The sequence below is a fragment of the Rhinolophus ferrumequinum genome, chromosome 2 (genome assembly GCF_004115265.2).
Source record: "Rhinolophus ferrumequinum isolate MPI-CBG mRhiFer1 chromosome 2, mRhiFer1_v1.p, whole genome shotgun sequence".
NCBI classification, from domain to species: domain Eukaryota; kingdom Metazoa; phylum Chordata; class Mammalia; order Chiroptera; family Rhinolophidae; genus Rhinolophus; species Rhinolophus ferrumequinum.
The window spans coordinates 78,839,482-78,861,027 of NC_046285.1; the positions used below are offsets into that span (position 1 = coordinate 78,839,482).

General features: G+C 41.8%; 1 pseudogene; it reads left to right on the plus strand.

The window, feature by feature from the left end:
* Nucleotides 1-306: 306 nt before the first annotated feature.
* LOC117031689 (60S ribosomal protein L4-like) lies at nt 307-1,605 on the plus strand (annotated as a pseudogene).
* Nucleotides 1,606-21,546: the final 19,941 nt, after the last annotated feature.

Genomic DNA, 21,546 nt, shown 5'->3' on the forward strand with positions numbered 1-21,546 from the left:
GCAGTAGACTTTGTTCCAAGTAAAAATAAATATGGAGGGTGGGCCGGTTAGCTCAGCTGGTTAGAGAGTGGTGCTGATAACACCAAGTTTGCCAGTTCGATCCCCGCATGCGCCACTGTGAACTGCACCCTCCTTAAAAAAAAAAATTGCATACATATACACATTTATATATATTCTATACATATATATGTGTGTGTGTGTGTGTGTGTGTATATATATATAGATGATAGATAGACAGATAGATTTGGAGTAAGCGACACTCTTGTGAAAAGTTAATGAGAATGGCCTTTTCCTGTGGGAGCTGCTGGGTTGAGGGGCGTGGCCTTCTCGCCCCGCCATGACGTGTGCTCACCCACGGATATTACTGTACTCTAAAAAGAGGGAATCATTCGGCAAAAATGCCACTTTACCTGCTGTGTTCAAAGTTCCCATTCGACCACATATTGTGAACTTTGTTCACACTGACTTACGCAAAAACAACAGACAGCCCTGTGCTGTCAGTGAATTAGCAGGTCGTCAAACCAGTGCTGAGTCATGGGGTCCTGGCAGAGTGTGGCTGAAATTCCCAGAGTTCAACGTGGTGGGACTCACGGTTCTGGCACCTAGGGTGCTTTTTGGAAATATGCCTGGTGGAGGCCACATGTTTGCACCAACCAAAACCTGTCCCCGTTGGCACCGCAGAGTGAACACAACACAGACGCCATATGCCACCTGCTCTGCCCTGGCTGCCTCGGCCTTACCAGCGCTGGTCATGTCTAAAGGTCATCGTATTGAGGAAGTTCCTGAACTTCCTTTGAAAATAAAGCTGAAGGCTACAAGAAGACCACGGAGGCTGTTCTGCTTCTTAAGAAACTTAAGGCCTGGAATGATAGAATAAAGGTCTACGCTTCTCAGTGAACGAGAACTGGCAAGGGCAAAATGGGAAACCGTCGTCATATCCAGTGCAGGGAACCCCGCATCATCTATAGTGAGGACAACGGTACCACCAAAGCCTTTGGAATTACTGTCATCCCTGGGATTACTCTGCTTTATGTAAGCAAACGGAACATTTTGAAACTTGCTCCTGGTGGGCATGCGGGCCGTTTCTGCCCTTGGACTGAAAGTGCTTTTCACAAGTTAGATGATCTGTATGGCAGTTGGCATAAAGCCGCCTCCTTCGTGAGTAACTACAACCTTCCCACGCACGAGATGCTCAGTACAGACCTCAGTACAGAATCTTGAAAAGCCCAGAGATCCAAAGAGCCCTCCAAGCACCACGCAAGAATATTTATCACAGAGCTCTGAAGAAGAATCCACTAAAAAACCTCATAATTACATTGAAGCTAAACCCACATCAAAAACCGTGCACCAGAACACAGTTCTTCACCAGGCCAAGAATCAGAAGTTCTGGGTGGATAAAGCAGCAGCAGTGCTAGAAGCCACAGCAGTTGAGAAGGGGGTTCCAGGCAGAAGCCAGCGGTGGGGAAGAAAGGAAAGAAGGCTGTTGGCGTTACGAAGCGGAAGCCTTTGGTGAGAAAAAAGGCTGCGGCTCCCAAGAAACCAGCAGCTGAGACGAAGCCCACAGAATAGAAACCCACCACAGAAGAAAAGAAGCCTGCAGCATAAACTTAAATTAGTTTATTCCGTAACGGTCAAGTCACTTTGGACAGCTACTTTTGAATAAAAACCTGATCCAAGAGGCAGTGAGGAAAAACAAGTTAACGTACATGATTCCTCTACCAGTCTAAATAAATGGTCAACAAAAGATAGAACACTAACTCGCCCTCAATGTACATTTCTTTTTTATGAAGATATAACAGATTTTTTTTCTCAGAAGTAAAAATAAAATTTTTAGCTTCCTCTTGTAATTTTGAAAAACATGAAACTGAGACATACACCAAGATATAAGTACAGGAAAGTAACCACCAAGCTGAGAATGGTATAAACGAGAGAGAGCTTATTTCTAAGCAAATGGGTATTTCTCCAGTTTTAGTATATGTGCTGCCGAAGCGAGCACAAGCAAATGGGTATTTCTCAATTTGGTCACATCAAATCTTGAGTACCCAAGGTTGACAGGGCACAGAGCCTTGTCATGGGCTAGCTATCAGGGTGAGGTAAGGTGCCTGAGCCCCCATTTCCTGCCCATGGTCTTCTCTTTGGTTTCAGAGGATCCTCACACAGAAGGAATACTTCTTTTACAAGAGCCAGGGGATGAAAGAGACTAAGCCATTGAAGGAAAATTGTCATTTCCCCTGCTCTGCCACTTCATGATACATCTGAATTCAGAATAACCTGTTTCTAATAATAATATTATACTTCACTCTCAACTGAAAAACACACTAGATAGCCAAAGACACAAAGCTTTCCTTAAGGCTCCTTGATTAAAGAAAGCTTCTCCAATACCAATGGCCAAAAATAGTTTGTTGTTTCCTCCTCCTGGGGTTTTACACCTTGGTAAATGCACCATGTGAGATCCATGAAGGGGAAATGGTATACTTGTAAAGTAAGTCTATTATAAAAGAGGAAATGGGGAAAGCAGAGAGAGGCAAGAGTCCTCTAACTCACACACATCTCAGGCAGATTAATTAGAAGAAAGACTTCATGCTGAAGCTGAGGAACTGGATATTGATTCCCTCAAAATTTTCCATGTGGGAGTATCCTTTGGAATGTTTTTATGTACCTCTACGTGTACTTGTACCCCAGTTTGAAAATCACTGTTATTTCAGATGTGTTAGTGATGATTAAATTTTCCACTTACTTCACGGGTTGTAGAACGTGTAAAGGATATTCTGGCAGAAGTGGAGGAGAAATGCTCTAGGAAATCCTCGGCTAACAGCTGTAACATGCTATAACATTGCCTCCTGATCAATACAGGAACTTCATTCGTATCGTCTCCTATTGGGCAGGGGTGGCTGCAATTCTGTGTGGGAGAGATGCACCATACAAATAGGAAAGCTTCAGACGTATGAGAAGGTGGGCAGGCATTGTGCAGTAGACAGTTTCTGGAGTACTGTTCAGTTCACAACACTTTATGCTTCTTTGGAAACCTCCATTGGTACACAGAGTAGGCATCCAGCAGTCATGTTTGTAATAAACAAACCTGTCCCCCCGAGAATAAATAACTGACTCTGGGATTAACACCCAGCCTAAGCTGAGCCAGTCAGATCTTCCAAGGAATTTGAAATTTTGGACTAAAAATCACCCAGACCATGAATTGTTAGAGCTGAGTCACCTGAATGGCAGCACTCTCGAAAGATCTCCTATTCCTTGAAGCTTCCTGATTTCTGACACTCCACAGGCTTAGGTTTTCAGCAGTTCCTTGTATTTCATGCACTAATACGGCATCCTTATAGCACCATCTTTAAATTTAGTAGTGCTACATAAATAAGTAGATCAAAGAAACAGAACGGATTCCAGAAATAGACCCAAATACATAGGAAAATTTAATATATGATATTGGTAGTACGTATTTCAAAACTTAGTAGAGAAAAGAGCAGTTCAACAGATGGAATTGAGACCTCATTCCTCTTACAAAAATAAATTTAAAGGAGAGCAAACATCTCAATGAAAAATATTCCATAAATTATGCCAGGAGGATTTTCCTGGTCTGCCTTCTTCCAAGATTGGACTCAAGGTGTGATCTGGGAGGATGTCCTTCCTGGGCCTGCACGACGTTTGCAGCTGACTTCACACTGGGTGCAGATTAGGGGCCTTCCCAGGCCCCGATTTGAAGGGTTGACGTTCATAAGCTGTTGCTTTGAAGAACTGAGACATTTTTTGGCAATGCGGTCATCCCAGAAGTTATCCGACTTCAGGTGTACTGTGGGAACCATAGGCAAATACTTCACTCAGACGTAATTTTTAATGTATATGCTTATCACTTCCTTACTGGCTTCTCCATCTGTATCTCTCTTGAAGAGGCACTCTTACTCTGATCTTTGCTGTTGACTTTGCTCTTATTTTCTAGTTGGAGATTCTGAGAAGAATGTACTAGAAAAAAAGGTTAGGACACAGTCTTTTGTAAAGCTACTGTTTTACAGCCACCAATGTTTAAAATAGCTTTCGTCTGGAACATACGCATAGAAGCAGTTGGCTTTTTCAAGCTCCAAAATAGACTGCCAGAACTTGGACTGCAGGCTGCAACAGAAACCACCTTCCTGCAGCTCCGGGGTGAGTCACATTCAGGTCTGATTATTAATTTCGGGGGTGAGGGGAGGAGATACCACTTTATAGATGGTGCTGTGTTCGTCCAGGCACAAATACCTGTGTACCTGTCTTTTTGCGATGCTAGCAGCCACTGATGTTCAAGGCTTAGATTCAATAATTCATTGGGGACTGTCAAAAAATGTTGATATTCAGTTCTACTCTTTCTTCTTCGGTTATCTGATGGACTACTTCCGTAAAGAGAAGCTTCACATCATCTACTCTTTGCTTATCTAGTGTTACAGTTTATATAAGGCAGGATAAATGTTTGTTTTCTTTTATTTACCAGTTTTCAAAACAAAGAGTTGGTTCCCTAGCATCCTCCAGTGATGACCAATTTTTGTATCGGGATGAAATCACGGATTTCAATATATTTGACATGTGTTGATCCACTGCAGTCATTCTCCTTAGAGATACTCATCGTTAGTCAGTAGGAGCCAATAGCAAGCCACCAATGTGATTACTGGAAAATGTTACACATTATTTTGCATATGCTCTCCCATTCTTGCCCCACTTTTTTGCAATTGAACTATGAGGTCAGACAATTAAGTTCACGAACTCATCCTAGAAAGAGTGCTACATACCTCATTGCTGAATATCACTACCGTCACCTTTGAAGTACGCCCCTTGGGAAGCTATGCACTGATGCCAGTGCCTAGTCTACCCTTCAAAGCAATTTTGGAAATATTTTTCTGGAATGAGTATCAGAAGCATTTTGCCCTTTGGCCTAAGATCTCTAAGCCAGCAGAGCAAAAGTTTATGGGAATAAGAAGTAAAAATTTTGCTAGTAGGTCACTAGGCGTAATAGTGAGTAGGGCCACACCCATTTCCACCCCTCCACTCATGAATCCTAGCTATGGGAGAAACAGCAAGACATGCTGGATGCTGATTTAGAGCATACACAGCCTTCTGGAGAAACGTGGCTCAGTCCTGCAAGGTACTGCCACCTACTTGGTGCTGTAACTGAGTCTTCAAAAGGCCATCCCACCAAGCCAGCTGCTTCAGAATGGTGGGGAACACAGAAAGCCAGTGAATTCCACAAACATGGGCCCATTGCCACACTTCTTTTGTTGTGAGGTTAGTTCCTTGATCAGAAACAATGCTGTGTAGAATACCCCGCGGGTAAGTAAACAAGGCACTCTGTAAGTCCACAGACGGTAGTTTTGGCGGAAGCACTGTGTGCAGGGAAGGCATATCTGTACCCAGGAAAAGGATCTGTTCCAGTAAGAACAAAATGCTGCCCGTTCCATGACGGAAGCTGCAGTGAACGTAAGGAGCTTGCAAACAGGGAGCTGACTGATCATCCTGGGAAAGAGTGTCCTGTTTAGGTCCCAGTGTGGGTCACCTCCGCTGGCAAGTGGCCATAGCCAAGACAGCCTCGAAGAGCAGAAGTTTATGTTGTTGAGCCCATGCATCTTCCATCCATGCCACCATGGCCACTTTGTTCAAGAGCCCACTGGGTGATGACAGGGGTGGCTGGGAGAGATGCTGACTGGTATCCCCAGAAAGGGTCATCCTATTTACTTGATTATCAAAATCCTCTTCTACTGAGGTCACCATTTGGTGAGCGTTCACATGGGATTCGAATGTCTTCATGATTTTTTGCCTACTCAGAGAAATCTATCTGCATACCTCTTCCCCAAATTTCCTTGTCACCAATGTTCCAATCATGTCCTTCCCAAATCTCTGACCACTGAGCAAAACCATGGGCCGCAGACCATGAATCAGTATATAATCACAGATGTGGCCATTTCTTTTTCCAACCAAAGTGAACAACTTGGTGCAATGCTGAAGTTCTGCCCACAGGGAGGGTTTCCCTTAACCTGCAGGGATGTCCAAGAAAGGGGCTGCAGCACTGCTGCATATTGTGCAGAACCATCTGTAAACCAGTCCCAAATCTACTCTTCCTTTGCCAACTGACCGATTGTAGGGAACTCCCCGGGAGGTCACAGGTGCAGGCTGGAAGAAAGAAGGTAGCATAGCAGAAGTGGGGAACATGGGTGTTTGGGCCATTTCTTCCTGTAACTTGTGCCTTCAGGGCACACTTGGGTCCGATCACATGTCCACCAATTCCTTTTGATGATAGAGTGCTGCTGTGCACACAGAACTTGACCGCTTTGTGGGTCAGATAACACTCCAGCTCACGATGGGCAGCTCAGATCACATGGTAACTTGGGAGCTCACAGTCAAGCATTCAGACCATACTAAGGCCCAGTGGCAAGCCAAGAACTTTCCTTTCAAAAGGAGAACCATCACCTACAGAAGATGGCAGGGTTTTGCTCCCAAATCCTAAACGCCTACACTGTGGTACACCTCTAGGGGCCTTGCCAAAGTCTCCAAACAGCACCCTACCTGCCACCGCCACTTCCACTACCATTGGATCTGCTGGATCAATAACCCGAGCAGCAAAGCAGCTTGCACAGGAATCTGGACCTATTGCAGAGTCTTCTCTTTTCTGGGCCTCACTCAAAACTAGCAGCTTTTCATGTAAGCAAATAAATGGGCCAGAGGAACTCACCTAAATGAGGACTATGTTGCCTCTGAAATCCAAGGAGTCCCACCAGGCATTGCAACTCTCTTGGTTTTAGGATGGGCCAAAGGCAACAATCTAACCTTTATATTAGAAGGAATACCGTGACATGCCCCATACTACTAGACCCCCACAAATTTCACTGAGTTTAGAAGCCCCTGTATTGTTGTCAGATTTATTGCCCAATTAATCTCTGCTAAGTGAGCCCGTATCGATAAATTTGGCTGGATCCAGCTTTGTTTCTTCCACCATTACCCCTCACTTCAATACCCACTCCTACCCATGTTCTCTAGATTTTTGTCTGCAGCAATGAGAAAACTCAATTAGTTCTTTTGGAGTGTAGCATACCTCCCTGTGGGTCATACTTCGCACCACACTTCCAGGAGCCTGCTGGGACTTGAGTCTAATTATAGGTCTAGAAACAGAGAGGAGTAGAGGGGATGGGTCCAGAGGACAACCAGCATTCTCCTATGGCAACTGCCTCAGGGGAGGCCAGCAGTTTCCTGACAAGACAGGGTTAATCCCCTCAGATAGGGGTAGAGAACCACTTTACTGGGGGTCAGGAGACTGCTTCCATTGCGGGTGTGGAGGCCTCTTCCACTGGCAAAATGACTCATCAGAATTTAGGGGCTCAATGTCTCCAGCTTCATCACGGTCTTCCCATAGGTTCCCATTACAGTTTACAAGATCCCCTTCTTTCCCAATCAATACCCTCACTTTAACAATAGACACCCTGCTGTGGCTGGGACTTTAACTTGTGTTATGATTCAGCCAATCACAGGATGAGATTTTGCATTTGATTTTCAGCCTCTCAGCCCAGCAGCTACAGGGGATTAGGGTTCTTCAGGCACATATAGAAGTTTTTGGATTCCTTATGTGGTGCCTGTGCTGGGAATTTGAATCCCTGAGCTCCAAGTTTCCTTCACTATTCTGTCCAGCAACATTAGGAGCAACCAGCCAATCTCATTGTATTTGTCAGATTTCCAAAAATGTTGAAAAGGATCATATACAGTCACCCAGCTCCTTGCTTCTTATAACTGGTTGACTGAGAGCGTCCAGTGCAGACAATGTCTGTATCTGCAGCGCCAGATCATGCCAGGACTATCAGCGCTCTCTCCACGACTGAAATAGAGTTATTAGTGTCTTTTAATCTAATCGGATTGGAAAGCCAATTCCAGAAACCCCAGAACTAATTCAGAAAACTCACCCTTCACACACTGTTCCTCTAGAATCACTCTCAAAACCAAAATCTCTACTGGTCTGGGTTCTCCAGTGAAATAGAACCAATGGGTACACCACGGCCCAGTCAAATGGACACATAAAACTAACCACCACATCTACTGGTGCTTAACAAGTTATTCCAAAACTTAGCAGCTAACACAGCAAACATTTATCCTGCTGTGGGTCAGGAATCAGGTAGAGCGGAGAGTCTCTTAGGAAGCAGCAATTAAAGCTACAATTATCCCAGGGTGAGTGGGGATGGAGGTGCTTCCAGCTCACTCGTGCAGCTGTTTTCAAGTCTCAGGTCCTAAGTGGCTGTTGACCAGAGATCACAGTCTTTCCCGTGGCATCTTCCTAGGGCTACTCACAATGTGGCAGCTTGCACCCCCAAGAGCAGGGCTCAGAGAGAAAGAGAACAAGAGAGCATTCAGTGTTTTTGTACCCCAATTTTGGAAGTAACATGACATCACTTTTACCCTATTCTAGTGATGAGAAGCGAGTCTTTAAAGTCTAGTCCACACTCATTTACATACATGTAGAAATCCGGTTGTAGCTCTCAAATAGCTTGGGGGCAGGAGGGCAGAAGAGGACTTGTAAAGCCACATAGCAGGCGACAGTATAGGTTTCTCCTAGAAGGGCAGTGGAATTTTAATGTGGGGGGAGGCAAGGTGGAGTAGAGATGCAGGGGAAGGAATGGTGGTGATAAGAAGGGCTTTCCACACTTTCATTTTATTTGCATTGTTTGAATTTTACCAGAATGAATTAAAGTATTATATGTGTAATTGAAAAAAAATACGAATCCAGAAAAATCCTCACTGGAGTCCATAAAACATACTTGTATGTTGTACCAGGAAAAAAAAATTTTTTTAAAGAATGAAAATGGCCTATCACGGAAATGTTCTTTTATTGAAAGAAAATTCTTAAGAACATCTATCGCGTATATTAGGGGCTACATGAGAAGGTAAAAACATCAGTGACCTTCTCGGTTAGAATTGATTCTTCTAGGTTTAATGGGGCTGTAGTAGTGGCTTCTAATCTTTTTTTATTAGATAACAGCTAGAAGTACCTACTCAGGCTGTCAGTGGGAACTAGGGGGGCAAAGGGCAGGAGTTAAATGGAGAACCTCCTTTATATGCTAATTTTTGAGAAAAAAAGTTTTTTGCATACTCCTGAGATGAACTATAATTTTTCACTGAGAGACCAGGAGGCTCTTGGGAAATAAAATGTGGTAACAACAATAAAGCCATGTAACACCTTTTGAATAGGCAATGTACCAGACTCTGTGCTAAATACTTTACATGCATTATCTCATTTAGTCCTGACACCCCAATGCAAAAGGCACTGTAATAGCCCCATTTTTCAGAGTAGGAGAGGTGAGGTAAATGGCTCAAGGTCACACAGCAGTAAGTGGTTCCACCCTGATTCAAACAGAGGTCTGAGGCAAGGTCCTTGCTGTCCCCAGTGCCCATAAGAAAGGAGGCCTGCCAGCAGGAGGCCACTCTCTGACCTCTAGAACAGGAGCAGACTGCCTGGCAGGAAGGATAGAAAGTGAGGAGGAAACGCAATTACCTCCATTTCCATCTGTTACTCTTCAAAGCACTTACCTGCCCAGGATTTGATCTCCAGGTCTGGGGCCTGCCTGCCTTCCTGCCACATCCCAAGTTGAAGGATTTGGTCTTACTCAGGCTCTAAGTCAGCACCCAGGAGGGCCAGCGGCTGGAGTACAGGCACACTCAGAGATAGTGCGGGTTTGGTCACAGACCATGGCAATCAAGCTAGTCATAATCTTTTTGCTGATGGAGTGTTTTGCCTTCAATTTGTTAAAAAAATCCAACATCTGTGAAGTGCAACAACATGAAGTACAATAAAATGAGGTATGCTTGTACATACTTAATATTATTACAGTGAGAGATTCCTCAGGCACCAAAAAAGGAAATGAATGTTTTCTTCTATCAAGGTCCCCCAAACCAAGACCAACAGGAAAAAAGGCGGGCCTCACACGAATAAATCAAACATGTTTTATCCACTAGAGGGGGGTGCCTGTTGAGCAGGATGAAAAGTATATTGAGTACATTTACAGTATAATTGCCTCATTTTACAACTGAGAAATCCAAGAGCCAGAAAGGAAAGTGATGCATTCGTGGACTTTCTACCAAGGAGGGTGTAGCTGGGAGTAGAGAGGCCAGATCTCCTGGCTCCTTAGTTCTCTTTTTCATCATGTGTCAGGAGAAGGCCTTAGGTCTTTCTGGCTGAGATAAGTGGTAGGTTTAACAAAAGTGCCAGCTCCAGGGCAAAAAAAACTACAGGTGAGCAGGCTGGGGTTGGAAACACAAAGAAAAACAGGGAATCACTTAGGAGCTGGAGGATCAGAATAAAGGCACCTCATCAAAGCCAGAAACACAAAAGAGGATCATTGATTGTAGCCAGGTCATACCCTGCCTGCCAGGGCCAGGACCACAGTGCGAAAGAATGAAAGTATTACCAGCTGACACAGGCTGAAAAGCTACCGGGCAGTTAGAAAGAAATGAACTCACTAGGAAGGGTTTAAATGAAGACAGCCAAGTCTTGGAGATTTCCCAGGCCTGGGGAAAGGAACAGACGAGGAGTGAGTCAGGGGAGGAGCAAGCCTCTTATGGAAACATGTCTAGGGCTCTGTCCAGGGCCAAGGTCAACTTAAGGTCATTGCTGGGTCAGAGCTACAGCTAGGATGGTAACCCACATGGGGTTTCCAGGGACTCTGAGGGCAAAGCTTTGGCTGGGGGATACAGCAGGGATTGAAAACGAAAAGGCCTACAGTGGCTAGAGGGATAATACAAATAAATGAAGTGAGCTTTCCATCCTTTTCCATCCCTCTCCAAAATAGTACTAATAATAATAATAATAATAATAACTACTGACTTGAAGGAAGATGGATTTCTAGGTTGCCACTAATTCGAGCCTCATATCATAGTTGATAGCATATTTGGGAGTGATGGAAACTGGCAGAAAGCAGCTGCTGTTCAGTTTCGGCAAAAGTCTGAGCTGCCAGAACGCAGACTCAATATTGCTAGCTTTCCAATTTCCCAAGAGACCCTAGAAATTTAGACTTTTGTGTGTAATCTCCTGAGTTGTAACTGTTGGCAACACATTCAAGTATTTTAAACCTGTGTGGACCAGGCAAGACCTGTGGCCACGTGGAACACCCCAGTCTGCAGGTTCTAGCTTGGAGCAACGGTGTGTGCATGGGGTGGGGGTTACATTTATTTCCAAGAATTACAGGAAACAGGCTCTGCTTCCCTAAGGGCCCTGAGGCAGATCTCCTCCAGTTTGGATGAAAGTTAATGCAGATACAATTCTCTTATCTCCATTGAATTCCTTATCCTTTGTCACTGGACAGGTTTTGGAATTCAAAGGTTTTCAGATTTTTCCTTTTCAGAATTATGGGGCCCATGCCATGCAGCTTGTCAAGAGAACTCGGAGGCAGTGCCCTATTAACAAACATCAATTTTTTTCTGCAGCAAATCATACAAATATTCAGAAATCAAGTGAGATAAATAAATAATATAAATAATCTCACATAAATTCTAGTCAAGTTTTGCCACCAAATAAGATCATAGTTGTAGTTGCAAACTTATGAAAAAATTTTATTTTAAAAATTGTTGGGATTTCAGTACTGACAGGAGATTGTGGACCTATTATAATGGGGAGGTACAACGCATGAGTAATGGGTACATACTACATTAATTTATCAACTTATATAGAATTTATGCCTGATTATAGCCTTCAGAAAATACTTTTGTATCTGGGCTAACTTGGGACATGCCTGCTATCTCAACTTTGCCCTCAGGGGAGAGGCAGTGCTTTACCCTTTACTAAGACCTGAGACAGGTCCTTCCCTTAATCCCTCCAGCATAGCTGCCAAGGGCAGGCAGGGAAGCTTCACGTAGGTAGTCACTTCCAACTGCTCTTAGAAGTGGCATCTGAGAGATGCCACCCTCCAGTGGGACCCTGCCTTGACTGCCTCCCTGCTCAGCTCCCAACTATCTTGATGCCTCAAGGTTCACGCCTAATTCTCAATGAGGACCCAAACCAGGAAAAAGTTCTCCTTCTTTTCTAGTTCCAGCCCCTCCTCCTTCCTCAGGTTTTGCAACTCAGTAATTTATAACTACTATTCTGATGGATTATTGCCAGTGGAATTATGTTTCCCTTCAAAAGAATCCTGACCCTAACCCCCAGGGCTATGGTTACCTTGAGCTCTACCTGCTCCCAACCTTTAGGACGATTATAACATAAGAGCAGCCAATATCAGCACATTCCAGGGATGGAATCTTAATGGCTGTATGTATCCACAATCCACTCTGTCCAAAATGGACCACGTCCAGGTCATTTCTTCAAAGTCCTAGAGAAAGATCAGGTGTGTGTCTCTCTCCTGCAGCTTTAGGGTTCTGCTCCTGAGTCTTTGTGTGCTACTTCACAAAGAACAACATATACACATCCCCAGTGATAAGAACGAAACAGAGCACAATCTAAATCCCAATATGGAAAATAATCCCTTGTCCTGTGGAAGACACAATTCAACTGGCTTTGCTAAATACCACTCTGTGGCAAGATACCAGATTACAAAATAAAGCACATGGATTAGCTTCTCAACCCAACCCTCTCTACTCTGGTAGCCTCAGTATCCCTCAGGAACAATACTCTTGTGTCTCTAGAGATAGGTGCGTTCAAAACATCATACCCAAAGACAGATGGAAGTCTCTCCTCCCGATGAAGGTTACTGTTGAAGATCTCCTGTTTCTGGACTACTGAAGGTTTACTCTCAACACATTATGTGTGCGTGCGTGTGTGTGTGTGTGTGTGTGTGTGTACTATATTGTAATTCATAAATAATTTGTGGGTGATAATGTGTGAATCTCCTATTGCGCAATAATCCTCAAACAATCTTTCACCTAATAATTTTAGCATCCATTGATGATCCTTGCCTAAATTATTACAATGGTGGTTGGAAAATGGTGATTTTTCTAATTCTATCATTGTTTTCTATATTTAATAACTGGCAGGCTTTGAAAGAAGAAACCTCACCTCTATCACCACCTTTATTTTGAGTGTCGCTATGGACTCATGGGTTCTTTCCTGACTCAAGATAATGTAATCCATTACCATCATTATTCTCTTTGATGTTCAACTTATCACAGATTTGGCTAGTGGGAACAACTAAGCTGGCTCCTATATCCTTTCACATGTCCCCATTAACTTTGAGCACTTCCACACTTTTGTGCACAAGTGTTTCCAACTGACAGTGTGCTTCCCATATCCCAGACTTGGAATCAGCCATTTCTCCAAAGAACCTGGGTTCCTTTCAGTGGAGAATAGTATTTAGAAATTAGCATCTGCATACTAGGTATGCCCAATGTTACTGGAATGTTATTGTTTCTAGGCTTTTGCAGGAGACAGAGCTAGAAAGTAAAAATTTTAAAGAACTATGAGTTGATACCACTATCTCCAATTCAAATCAAATCAAATTCTTAAAATCATGGTTCTTCCTAAACTTCTCCTATTCCAACTGGTATCACCCTTCTCCCAGAGGGAGAAAAAAACCTCCTGGTCTAATAATTTTCTTTAACCTATAATACTTACAAAATAATTTCAGAAGTTCTTCACTGATATCTTTAAAAAACCTACTAAGAAAGTATCAGTATTTCTTTGCAATTCATTTTGCATTTAAAATACATTCTAGTAAGGGAGTACTGTGCTCCAAAGTTAGTTGAATTAGGTATTTTTTCTGTGTAGTTATGATATGAATATCATAGTTTCATTAATTAGGTTAATTTGTGGCTATTTGTGTTCAATATTAGGGTTTGCTTTTTACATTTTTGTTGGTTTAATATGCAAAACATTTTCATGGTTCAAAAATCAAAATGTATAAAGAGGTAAGCTCAGAGAAGTTGCACTCATTCATTTTCAACATTTTCATTAGTTTCTGGTTTATCCTCCTCATCTGTCTTTTTTGTTTTTTTTAAACAGTAAGCAAATGTATATCTAGCCTTAATTTCCCCTTTTCCATACAAAAACGTTTATAATATACTCTTTTATACCTTGCTCTTTTTCATCTACTATTCCTTGAAAACACTCCGTATCAGTTCATAGAGATCTTTGCTGCATGGTATTCCATGGTTTGTATATACCATCATTTATTCAACTAGTTTTAGTTACATGGGAATGTAGGTTTTTCTCTATTTCTTCCATGAAAATTGATTTGTTTAAACTTTTATCCCTACTAGGGACAATTTCGGAAATTTTTATTTTCCAAGGATATTATTTCAACTAGGTTTTTAAATGTATTTGCATTAAGTTATGCAACGTCATCTCCTAAATGTTTAAATTTTCCTTTTGTTTCAATACTTATATCTTCCTTGTCATTTCCTGTTTTGTATATTTTCTCTTTTTTCTTTTCTTGATTAGATTAGCTGGTAATTTGTCTATTTTTTTCCCCAAAGAACTATTTAGTTTACTTTTTCCAAATATTAATTTACCAGTTCATTTATTTTTCCTTTTCCAATCATTAATTTCTGCTTTTTCAATCTTTATTACAGTTACACCTCATTTTATTGTGCTTCACAATATTGCCCTTTACAGATACTGCATTTCTTTCAAATTGAAGGTTTGTAGTGATTTTGCGTTGAGTAATCATTTTTCCAACAGTATTTGCTCTGCTCGTGTCTCTGTCTCATTTTGGTTATTCTTGCGATATTTCAAACTTTTCATTATTATATTATTGTTGTGGTGATCTATGATCAGTGATCTTTGATGTTACTTTTCTCATTGTTTTGTGGTGCCATGAACCACGTCCATATAAGACTTGTGTGTGTTCTGACTGTTCCACAGACTGACCGTTCCCCCATCTCTCTCACTCTCCTTGGGCCTCACTATTCCCTGAGATACGACGATATTGAAAGTAGGCCAATTAATAACCCTACAGTGGCCTCTAAGTGTTCAAGAGAAAGGAAGAGTCTCATGTTTCTTACCTTAAACCAAAAGCTAGATATGATTAAGCTTAGTGAGGAAGACATGTTAAAAGCCAAGACAGGCTGAAAGCTAGGCCTTTTTCATCAAACAAGTAGCCAAGTTGTGAGTGCAAAGGAAAAATTCTTGACCGAAATAAAAAGTGCTACTCCAGTGAACATACGAATAATAAAAAAGCAAAACAGCCTTTTTGCTGATACGGAGAAAGTTTTAGTGGTCTAGACAGAAGGTTAAACCAGCCAGAGCATTCCCTTAAGCTGAAGCCTAATCGAGAGCAAGGACCTAACTTCTCTTCAATTCTATGAGGCTGAGAGAAGTGAGAAAGCTATAGAAGACAAGTCTGAAGCTAGCAGAGGGTGGTTCCTGAGGTTTAAGGAAAGAAGCGATCTCCATAACATAAAAATGCAAGGTGAAGCAGCAAGTGATATAGAAGCTGCAGCAAGTTATCTAGAAGAGCTAGATAATTAATGAAGGCCGCTACACTAAATAACAGATTTTCAATGTAGCAGGAAAAGCCTTATATTGAAAGAAGATGCCATCTAGGACTTTCATGGCTAGACAGAAGTCAATACCTGGTTTCAAAGCTTCAAAGGACAGGCTGACTCTCTTGTTAGGGGCTAATGCAGCTGGTGAAACAATGTTCATTTACCATTCTGAAAATCCTAGGGCTCCTAAGAATCACGCTAATGCTACTCTGCCTGTGCCCTACAAAGAGAACAACAAAGCCTAGAAGATAGCACAGCTGCTTACAACATGGTTTACTGGATATTTTAAACCCACTGTTGAGACCTACTGCTCAGAAAGAAAGATGACTTTAAAAATATCACTGCTCATTGACAATGCACTTGATCACCCAAGAGCCCTGACAGAGATGTACAACGAGATTAATGTTGCTTCCATACCTGCTAACAACATCTATTCTATAGCACATGGATCAAGGAGTAACGTTGACTTCCAATTTTTATTATTTAAGAAATACATTTCAAGTTCAGGTCGTCTAACTTTTCCACACAGCCTTTTCAACACTTCTAAATAGTAAACTTGGTTAATGGTTTGTCCAGTTGGTACAAATTCATAATGAATAATCCCTCTGATATCATAAAAGGTTAGCAGCATCATTGCAACAAGTTCGCGAACTGAATTGTCAGACCTCGTATGTGTTAATATACCAAAGGAAGGAAGGCTGAGGAGACTGTCCATTCATTATAAGTTGCACTGTGCCCTGCCCCCAATTCATACTTGAGTCCTGACCCCCAGTATCTCCAAATGTGACTCTATTTGGAGACAGGGAACTTTAAAGAGGTACTTAAGGTAAGATGAGGTTATTAGGGTGGGCCCTAATCCAATCTGGCTGGTGTCCTTTAAGAAAGATTAGGACACAGACACACAAAGAGGAAAGACCATGTAAGGACACAGGGAGAAGGCAGCCATCTATAAGCCAAGGAGAGAGGCCTCAGAAGGAACCAATCCTGCCAACACCTTTACCTTGAACTCCAACCTCTGGAACTGAGAGAGATACATTTCTGTTGTTTAGGCTCCCCAGCGTGTGTCATGCTCTCCCAGCAGCCCTAGAAAACTAATAAACCATCCAAACCAGGTAGACTATTTTTCTTGACTATTACTAAACTATGTCAAATACTTAAAAACTATTTTGTAAAATACAAGCTGAAATGTTTCAGCATTGCTTCCTTCTTTGCGCATTTATGCATAAGTGAATTACTAGTCAATGTAGTCATAGATTTAAGTATATGGTATAAGCAAGCATATGGTATTTAAGCATATGGTTTATTTATATGTGTTTAGTTTTGTCTGGCTGAATTATCTTGTTATTTATGTTGAATTCCAAAAATACTTCTTCATGTAATGTTAAGAAGAGATTATTAAATAATTCCATCAGATAAACAATTAAATCAGATGGAGCCAACCAAAATTGAAAGTCAAAAAAAAAATAAAAATAGATTTCATATGGCTATAGCTGCCATAGACAGTGATTCCTTTGATGGATCTAAGTAAATTGACAACCTTCTAGAAAGGATTCACCATTCTAGAGGTCATTAAGAACATTTGTGATTCATGGGAATAGATCAACATATCAATATCACCAGGAGTCTGGAAGAAGTTGATTTCAACCCTCATGGATGACTTTGAGGGGTTCAAGACTTCAGTGCAGGAAGTAACTGGAGATGTGGTAGAAATAGCAGAACTAGAATTAGAAGTGGAGCCTGAGGATGTGACTTAATTCTGTAATCTCATAATAAAACTTTAATGGATAAGCAGTTGCTTCTTACGAATGAAGAAAATGGTTTATTTCGATAGAATTTACCGCTGGTGAAGATGCTGTGAAAACTGCTGAAGTGACAACAAAGGACTTAGAATGTTCTTAACCCTGCCACACTGCTTTATCAACTAAGTTTATTTAACATTATGTATCTCACTGTAGCTTTAATTTGCATTTTCCTGACTCCCATGAAAATGTGCATCTTTTGTGGTATCTATTGACCATGCAGATTTCTTCTTCTGTAAATTACCTATTCATATACTTTGTCAATTTTTCTACCAATGCTGTTGCTGTCTTGAAATTCTTCATAATTTTTTAACAAGGGCCCCTGAATTTTCATTTTGCACCAGGCTCCACAAATTATGTCCCTAGTCCTGAGGACTGACTTTTGAAGGATGGGAAAGGATATACAGAGATCTGCATTGTTCAACATGGTGGCCACTTAGCCACACGTGGCTACTTTAATTTGAATTAAGTAAAATTAAAAATTCAGGTCCTCAATCTCATTAGCTACATTTCAACTGCTCAATAGCTGCAAGTGATTAGTGCCTATGGAGTTGGAAAATCGAGAGCATTTTTCCCATCACATAAAGTTCTATTAGTGCAGCTCTGGACTCCTGCTGTTCAAAGTGTGGTCTACCAGCCGGCAGTATCCTATCACCAATCCATTTATTAAAGTTCAAAATCACATGCCTCATCCAAGACATACTGAATCAGAATCTGCTTTTAACAAGAAAGTTCTGGCACAAAGCCAGGGAAGGGATGAGGCTTTCTGAGGAGTAGAGGAAGAATCAGAAGGTCAAGGGTCTTAGAAAGGGAGGGAGGAAGGGAGGCAGAGAAAAAGAGGGAGAGAGAGAGAGAGACCAAGCGCAGGATATTGGTGACTGACTGGACATGTGAAGTAAGAGAGGAGGAAGAACTGAGGGTCAACCTTGGGTAACTGATAAATGGGGCTGCTTTAACCAAATCAGGAATCCAAGAGAATAAACAGATTTTATGGGAAGCTACTGAGGCTGACATGCACACATTAAATTTGAGGTATTCTGGGACATTTGTTCGTCAGTTTCCCCACCAAATGGAGGTCATCCCAAATGGAGGCCAAATGGAGGTCGTCCCACAGGACTTATGTATTAAAAACCAACCAATAGAGCACACGCAAGTACACTTAAAGCTTGAGTGCCACATACATGTTACTTCGCATGAGTCCTGCATGCATCTGTAGTGTGATGGAAGGAAGAAGAGGAGAGATGGAAATACTGTCTGCATTTGCACAAAAGCATCACCATCTATCTCGTTCAGCAAAACAGGAGACACTGGAGGAAAATGCTGAAGAGAATGAAAAATGTGGGTAGTCAAGTAAGGAACATAACAAATCATCAATTAGAAATGCACCCCAGCTGCTACTAAACAAATAAATTATCAAAGCTTTCCGTCAAGTGGAAGAAGACAGACTTACAATGAGATTTGGGAGAAAACGTATTAAAAAATTCAACTGAGCAATTAGTAGCAACATTTACTATAGATTAGAAACCCCTCCAGAATCACTTCTACTTTGGAACATACACAGTATATATTACAGACTGTTGTTATATTTTGATTTTCATCTGCTGACAAATCTAGAGTTTAAATGTTATAGTCTTTAAAGGCAGTTACTAGTTCAAACTTACTAAGCATACTGCTTCCTAAATCTTGATTATATGTTTGGAAAACTGCTAAGAAGTTTAATCATCTGATGAGATAGTATTTGAATGTGAGATGTAACTCTTTGATGCACACTGTTCTTTTGGGATTTGTAGGTAGTGCTAGATTCTGAACTTAGTTTTGCTTTTGTAAAGTAAGCAAATAACCTGACTTCAAACCTCAGTAAGGCTCGTCAATGAAATTCGGTACATGTCTATTGAAGATATTAATATATCCCAGCAAGGTAGAGTGGTAGGGCGTGGTCTCTTCTCTTAGGGAACTGATGACCTCATGGCAGAGATACTTGTAATCAAGTACTGAGGGAAATGAGGGAGTGTTCACAGAATTAGAAGCAGGCTGGCGTGGTATGGGCAAAGGAGAGTAAGAACAATAGCTGTCATCAGAGATTATAAATTCCGTTTTATGACTCCATTTGAAGGTACCTGAATAAGGTGCTGAGAGACAATCTAATGTCAAAGTCAGCACCAGCCCTTGATCTCCCTTGGTGGTGCACAGAGGAGAAATCTGCCACTCAGTTCTGCTAGCTGCGGCCATAACATCTGCAGCTCCTCCCGTTGAGAGGGAGTCGATTTGCCCTTGAATCTCGGTTAGCCTCATGGTTTCCTCTAATCCACAAAATGTGGCATAGTGATTTTGTTTGACTCCCCAGGCTACGTCCTAACAAGTCTGACAGCTGCCGCCTCCACTCTCTTGGATGCTCTCCACAGACTGACAACGTACCCGTGGAGGGTGAGAAGCTTCCTCTCCTCTCCAGTAGGGCACTCCAGGAGAACCGTGGCCTTCAGTGACCAGCACCACCACTTCCCAGACACGTGAGTGAGGCCACCTTGGACCTTCAGCTCAGTTGACTCTCCAGGTCAGGGGTGGGCATACCCTACTCTGCGGGCCAAATCTGGCCCTCAGCCTGTTTTTATGTAGGCCCTTGAGCTAAAAATAGCTTTTGCTTTTTACAGGTTTGTAAAATAAATAAATAGATAACAAAAAAGAATATGCAACAAAGTCTAAAATATGCTTTATCTGGCCCTTTACAGATATTTTTGCCAACCCCTACTACAGCTGAATATAACTGTGTAAGCCCAGACAAAACCACGCCCAACCAATGCTCAGAATTGTGAGAAATATTAAATTGATATTTGTAACATATGGGATGGTTTACCCTGCAGCAGTAGATAACTGAATCACAAGCTAGTAATAAACGCTACACAAAGAACAAGGAGACCGCCCCGAAGGAAATGATCTTTTAAAGGTCCTGGACCTTCTCTTCTCACTCATTTCATTTGGGATGATTTCTTGCCCTCAAACTGTTGTCCATAGCTCTGTTTTGCATTCTAGGAAGGTTTTTGGCAGGTATGAACACACATACCCACTAGTTATTCATGGGACATTAAAAACATTTTAAAAGCAGGTATTGGAATATAACCTTTTTAAAATAAAAATATAGAATTTGTAAAATGTTAAGATCAACGTCCTACAGCATCCTTCCACATACAGAGGTCTATTTTTTCATGTATTAATAGATTCACAATTGAGCCTGCCTCGTTTAGTTATCAGTGGGTTTCCTTTACTTAGTGAGATGAACTGTCAGCCAAGATGGGGTGAAGAATGGCTGTGATAAAGGCATCGGCAGGCAGCAATCACTTTACCCTTTGCAAAGGGCACCGCTACCTGCCAGGACTGGAATCAGGAAAAGAATCACGATCACGATTTAGATTTGACTACTGATACGGTGCCAACAAAGTGCAGCGCGTGCACTTACACTGCTACTATCTAAGCACAGTTCTGTTGTACACCCATGTTAAATCCTATATTCAAATCTGTTTCAGAGAACTTTTAAATTAGCATAAATGATTTTTAAATGTGTATTTCACTCCCCTATTCTTTTTCCTTCTGCAGAAAAAGGAAGGGAGAAATCACTGAATCAAGGAATCTGTAAACAAAAAGAAACGGTGGGCCGTATTAATCGTCAGCGTGAATGTGTGGGTTGTTATAACTGGGGATGGGTGATTATGGCTTGAAGTTAAGGAGATGACCCGGACCCACGTGATTTTGGGTAAAGGTTAGTATGATCGATACTACACATCAGAGTTTGTATTTGGCTTGGTTAGCTGCATTCCAAATACGTCCCCCGTCCGCACCAGTGAGCCTCCTCTCCTGGTAACCACTCCCTTGCCCTGATCCCCTCCTCTTGAAACTTGAATGGTCCTATGCTCGCTTTTGACCAATAGAATGTGGCAAAATGATGCTACAAAACTTTTGAGGCTAGCCTTTCTGCCTTGTAGCTTCTGTTTTGGACTCTTAGCATGCTGACTGATGCAATTCAGATCAGCTGGCAAAGTCAACAGCAAAAAATTCGCTGATGAAACAAATCCACTGATACCACCCACTGACTTGGACTGTCTTACTAAAAATTATCCTCTTTTGAGAAGTTGGGTTACAGACTTTCTGTTTAGAAGCCTACATTTGTCTGTGGAATAGACAGATGACGATCTTTGAGAGTTCTCTTCTGGGAGTTGAGGTGGTCATATAGAGTCAACTTCTACAGAGTAAACTTGACATGATTCTGGCCCAGCAGGGTTTGTGAGCTTAAATATAGGAAACTCCGCCTGGATTTTATCAAATCTTAAAACATTCA